We start from the raw sequence: 6,803 nt of genomic DNA on the forward strand, positions 1-6,803 counted from the left end.
AACGTTAGTGACAATGTTGAATGTCACTAGCGTTGGCTTCCTTCCCCTTGTTAACGTTGGTTAACGTGGACTCTAACGTGGCCACTTATGATCATTGGCCAACGTTGGTGATAATGTTAAGTGTCACTAACGTTGGCTCAAAATCCTTTCTTCACGTTAGAGCTCACGTTAACTTAGTTAACGTGACTCTTAACGTGGGCAATGATGGCTTCGAGAGCGTTATTGGCAATCACTTTTCTCATTAACTTTGCAAGTTACCTTCCATTCCACGTTAGTGGCCATGTTAATTAGATTAACGTGACTGCTAAGTGGTTCCTCCTTGCTTCCTTTGGTCCTGAAATCAAGCAATAGAGTACATCAAAGTTCTAGTCCAAGTCATAGGTAATGCAACATACAATTTGTCACTAAATTTATGCAAAATCCTCATGAAATCATGTAAAATGCACAATGTATGCTTGAATCAAGGTGTAAGTGAATATCTACCCAAAACTAGCTTATTTCCTAAGGAAATGCATGAAACTATCCTAAAAACAGTAGAGAATAGGTCAGTGAAACTGGCCAAGATGCCCTTGCATCAGTAACTTGTGTAAAGAGATAAAAATATTGAATAAAATAAATAAATAAATAGAAAAAAATAATAAATAGGTAACACCAAACTTAATTTCAGAAATTAAGAAAAATATTCGGACGATGGCACATTCCACTACCGGAGAGTCGCCCTTCCGACTTGCCTATGGAATGAAGGCAATGATCCCCGTAGAGATGAAAGAAGGATCCTCCAGAGTGATCCTCTACAATGAAGATACCAACACCCAAGCTCAAAGGGAAGAGCTTGACCTACTTCCAGAAGTCCGAGAAAGAGTTCGGATTAGAGAGGAAGCGCTAAAATGTCGAATGGCTTTAAGGTATAATCAGAAGGTAATCTGGTGCGGTATTTTACAACCCACAATTTAACCGGCAAGTGCACCACGACCAAGTAATACCTTACGTGAGTAAGGGTCGATCCCACGAGGATTGATGGATTAAGCAACAATAGTGTTTAATAGGCTTAGTTAGACAAACAGAAAATAGTGTTTGGAAGTTCAAAAGCATTAACAGTAAATTTGGAATATTAAAGACAGGCAGATAAATAAGTTGGGAATAAAATATGGAGAAAATAGTTAAGGCTTCAGAGTTATCTATTTTTCCGAATTAATTTTTCTTACTAACTATTTTAATCATCCAAGATTTAATTCATGGCAAACTATATGTGACTAGACCCTAATTCCTTAGACCTTCCTAGTCTCCTCTAAAATTCATTAACTGCCAATTCCTTGGTCAATTAATTCCAATTAGAGGGTGATAATCAATTTCTAGATATATGCCACAAAAATCCTAATTATCCAAAAATAAGGGGATTATATGTCACGTATCCCGTTACATACAAACAATTAGAAATTTAGGATAATATGTTTTCAAGCTGTTGTTCAAGTAAAGAACTTTTCCAAGTTTTACAAGAACTCAATTAGAACATGGGTCATACTTCCGTTCCACCCAAATTCATAAAATAAAGAATGAAAACAAATTATTGAAATATAAATCAAAACATGGATTAAATTAGAAAGATCAAACGAATCAATCCATACAAATAGACAGAGCTTCTAACCTTAACAATGAAGGATTAGTTGCTCATGGTTCAGAGAAGTAAACTAGGATTCTGGTAAAATGTACTGTGTTCCTATCTGATGGCATCTAAATTCCTATTTATAACTAATCCTAATAAATTTAAAATCTAATTATCTAAAATTAAAAATAATATCTTTTTCTAAAAATAAGATTTAAATTTAAATTCGAATTAATTAACAAGTCTTCAGCTGATGGGTGGGGACCACTTGATTTGTCCATTCTATAGCTTCTAATCTATGTTTTCTGGGCTAGAAACTGGGTCAAAACAGCCCAGAAATTGTCCCCAGTATTTTTCTGCGTTTTTCTGCACGTGGCGCATGTCACGCGTACGCGTCAGTCACGCATACGCGTCGCTAGTCTTCTTCGCAAGTTACGCGGATGCGTCGGTCACGCGGACGCATCGCTGAGCAAATTTTCATTCACGCGTGCGCGTCAGTCACGCGCACGCGTCGCCATAGATACCTCCAATTCACGCGCACGCGTCAGGCACGCGTGCGCGTCGCTCCTCGCATCCATCTTCTTTGATTCTTGTGCTGCAGAAACTCCATCAAATCTAGCCGAATGTTACCTAAAATAAACAGTATTGCTCAAAACTCAAAATAGCATCCATAGTGGCTAAAATATAATTAATTCTTGATTAAACTCAACAAATTAGATGTAAATTCACAAGGAAAAGATAGAAAAGATGCTCACACATCATAATCCAGCGAAGCTTCGCCACCAACAATCTCATAATCTGAAATGATATCGGAGCAGGTCAATCAAGAGAAGGGAAGCTAGCAGCCATCTGGAAAGGGCCATACCGAGTTACTGAAGTACTAGGAAAAAACTATTATAGGGTGTCCGACCTCGAAGGGTGGGAGCTACCTAGGTCATGGCATGCCTGTAACCTAAGAAGGTACTGCAGCTAGAAAATAGTAAAGATCTTAGGTCAAGGCGCACTCTTTTTCCTAAAAAGATTTTTTAATGAGGCGCCAGACCGAGATCCAAGAAACTGCCTGACCTAGAAGGGTAAGCACTCACATGTACACACTTTTATTTATATTTTTATCTTATTATTATTTGAATGAATGTTATCGATTCCCTAAAAAGTTTCCTACCAAGACGCATTAATTTACGCTCATAAAACACAAAATTCATCGCCCGATTAAAAGAGGTCGGCAAGGTGAAGCGATAGAAGCAAGTTAATGCAAGAAGTTATAAAAAGTAACCCAGAAAAAGTGACCTGATGAGGTTTAACTGAAAATAGAATTACTAAAAATAACTTAAGAAGGCCTGACAGAAAAGTCAAACCAATGAAAGGATCACTGAAAAGGGACAAAAACATCTCACAAAGGCCAAAGAAAGATTAAAAAACAAGGGCCCGAAGTGCTCAGCTAAAAAGGTACAAGCCCTGAAAAAGATTTTACTTAAAGCAAGAGCACGATCTCAAAAACGGAGCTAAAAAGTCATCCAAAGAAACTATAAAGAAAAGGTTTCCCATCAGAACACTACCTAAAAAGTTGTTGGAATACGACTAAAAGCCCGGATAGCGAAGGCATATAGGTCGACGTCAGCTAAGAAAGGGCGCGACCCAAAGAGACAAATACGACCTCGAAAAAGAGAACAAGTAAAGGTCTAAAAGGTTGAAAAGCCTAGGGCCGAAGTGCCTAGCTAAAAGGGTACAAAACTCCTGAAAGGAGATACTACTCAAAAGGCAAAAGCATAATCTCAAAACAAGGCTAAAAAAGTCGTCCAAACAAACCAAAATAGTTTTATACCTAAAGTTATTGGAACTCAACTAAGAAGACCAGATGGCAAGCCGCAAGAAAGATGTAACCAAAACAAAGGTTATCAACACGACCAGAAAAGGCGTAATCCAAAGGAGGTCGAATCCCGTAAAAACGAACAATGTCTCGAAAGGTGTCAAGTCAGGGAATCCCAAAACATCTATATCCTAAGGCATAAGAGCTTATAAAAGGATCACATCCCAAAAACATGCAAGGGCTAAAATCCAAAGGCATCTCAAAAAGTTATTTCAGCATATCAAATAAAACACAAAGGTTAAAACATTAAAGGCTCGAGGGCTGCCCAAAGGCAACCCAAGAGTTGAAGAGTGTTTTTGATTAAAAAGCAAAAGTTGCTAAGAAGCAACTAAGTGTCAAAGCAAAGTCATTCACAAAAAGCTACATAATCATAAGGACCACAGGTCAGACAAGTGAAATATCAAGGCAAGATATAAAAGAGAATATTATAAAGGATCTAAGTTCGCTCCAGAAGCTACATCCTTAGGAGAGGGGGAATGGTCAAGATCGGTGTGGCATTGACAACTCCATCCGGCCCATTCAGAATCTCCAGGTCAGGCTCGGGCTCAAGAGGGACTACCTCGGCAGAAGTAGCTGCAGTAGCTGAAGCTGTAGAAGCCTTAGCAGGTGGCGCAAGGGGAGGACCCTCATCATCATCATCTGGGGCAAGCACAATCCTTCCATCCTCCACTATGTTGTCCATACTGAATAAAGAGAGGTCGACGTCAGGAGCAAGAACCCAGACTTACGCCTTCAGATTTTCATACATGTCGGTCATGCTGCTTACCATATGGCCTTGAAGCTTGGTGTAGTCATCCTGCGCAGATTGAAGTCTCTCCCTAGTCTCAAGAGTTTGCCATATGTGCAGGTATAAATCTCTTTTGACTTCTTGGCCATCTCCTCGACCAGATTGGCAGTCGCTTCGGCAGCAGTAGCCCGAGCCTTCTCCCTCTCTACATCCATTTCCAATTTAACAACCTTGACATCCAGCTCGTCCTTCAGACCCTTTATCATGTTGTATTCAGCCTTGGCCTCCTCCATAAAGGCCTTGGTAGCACGGACTGGGGACTCCCGAACAATTCGAGATAAGGCCGCGCTAAGATTGGCCATCCGAATAATATTGCTTGATATAAAATCAAGATGGGGGAAGATCGACACGTTGTCTAGAGGAACTTTCCCATGAGGAGCAATCAACTCTGTGGCGAAGTCAACACCATCAAACTCTTGGTCATTCATATCATAAGTCCTGACAATTTTTTGCTTCTTGGGAGGAGGACTAGCCGCAGTAGGAGAGGAGGTCGCACCGGAGGTCACCACGGGCAGATCCGTATAAACCGTCCAAAACTCGAGGGGTCGGGATGATTTTCCTCGGCCCCTCGGAGGCAGTTGTGAAGACCCCTCCCCCGAAGTCTTCTTTGACAAGTTCTGGGCAGCCACTACCTTCTTTGCTTTGTGAAACATTTTCATCGAATCTGAAGAGGACACCATCTCTAAAAAGAAGCCAAGAAAACAGTTACACAGCAAAAAAGGACAAGATCATAAATAATAAAAGAAAACATTCTCTATGAAAAAAGAAGTCGGATACTACCTAGTTCGGTACGGAGGAGGGAAGGATCTCCTAGATATCTCTTTGTATCCAGATGAGGAGGCTCCCTCCAATGCTCCTCCAAAACACCCAAAGAAGCTTATTCTACTTCATCTAAACTTTCCCAAGGATACTTGAGAACTACTGCATCTTTTTGCCACCATAAATGAAAAGGTCAGCTCATCATTTTCATCCAGAAAGAAAGAGCAAGCACCCTCAACAGCTCAGACTTTAAAGTAGAAGTTCTTAAAGTCACGAAAAGAGTTTCCAAACATGGAAAACACTTTCTTCCCCTGGGTAGCACGGAATGAGATCCAAGATGCCTTCTTCTTGGCCACCCTAGGTTTGGTCAATACAAACAAGTAAAGAAAAAGGGACAAGGTAGGTCAGACACCCAGCTCTTGGCACAGTAATTGAAAAATCTTCATAAAGGCCCAAGAGTTCGGATAAAGTTGTGAAGGGGCCACATTACAGTTCCACAAGAGTTCGGTTTCAATGGCAGTAAAAGGAAGGGTAATAGCTAGTTGTCTAAAGAATAGTCATAGGTGTAAAAGAAAGGACGCTCTGTCCGATCTAAGGGAGGGAAGCTAACTCTCTCTTCAGGGTCGGGCAATACCAGTTCATAGTTCTTCTCATCTTCCCTATGCTCACAAATCCTATTAAATCTCTTAAGCTTCTCACAGTATTCTGGGTCGTCTACAGTAACATACATCAGGACTATGGAATCTAACCAATCAGCTATACCAGCAGGAACCTTGGTGGACATCTCGACAATATTCTTACGAGAAGACATATAGCAACTACACCTACAGCAAGAAAATAAAAAGGGTCACTACCAAATAACTCGGACAGAAACAGAAAAGGAAAAAATAACCAACAAGCAATAGGTATGGTAGCAAAAGGGCGCCCCAGTAATGACAAAAAGGTAAGAAATCAACACCAAGAGCCCAGGGGCACCCTTTGGAGGCAACAGCACAGAAACAGAAAAAGGAATGCCACAAAAACCAAAATCCTAGACCTCTCAAACAAGAGTAAACATCGGAAGTAGTGATAGAAACCTAAGCGCTTGCATTTCTAAAGCAATAGAAATAAAAAGATCACAAAGAAACAAAGGAATACAAAAATCACAAGAAAGCTTCATCAACCTTTTTCAAAAGAAGCTCAGCAAAGATCAAAACTTTGTATAAAAAGAAAACATGCAAGAGTAAAGCGCAAAGAAGGACGACAAATAAAACACGAAAAGGCATTAAGCAAAGCACCAACCTTCAAAAGAAGATGAAAGAGCAAGCAGCAAGTCACAAACAATCTCCACTAAGAGATGGAAACTCCGAAAATCCAAGAAAGGAATAATCTTGGAGGGCTGGGGCAATCAGAAGATGAATGAAAGGAGGTTTCTTTCACTGAGCAAATGAAATGAATGAACGCAAGAAACTGAAAACAAAAGTCTAACCCTTTTTCTTTCAATTTCAAATTAAGCGAAGGAATGGAATAGCAAAAGGAATTAAAAGCCCCATTAAGACGCTTTACAAGCGCTCGCATAAATCCAAAACTGATGCGCTAGGGAACAACACCGCATTTAAAGAAAAAACGCATCACGTTTTGAAAGACTCTTCGAAATAGGAGTAGATCGAACGCAATGCTTGAACACGACTTCCTTAAAGGGTCGAAGCCTAAAAGCACGACCTCAAGGGGAAGATCGAAGCTCAATCAGGGGGCACTGTTTATATCCTCGACCGAGCTGTACGGTCCAGGTTGGACGAGGACGAAAC

The sequence above is a fragment of the Arachis duranensis genome, chromosome 3 (genome assembly GCF_000817695.3).
Source record: "Arachis duranensis cultivar V14167 chromosome 3, aradu.V14167.gnm2.J7QH, whole genome shotgun sequence".
Classification (NCBI taxonomy): Eukaryota; Viridiplantae; Streptophyta; class Magnoliopsida; order Fabales; family Fabaceae; genus Arachis; species Arachis duranensis.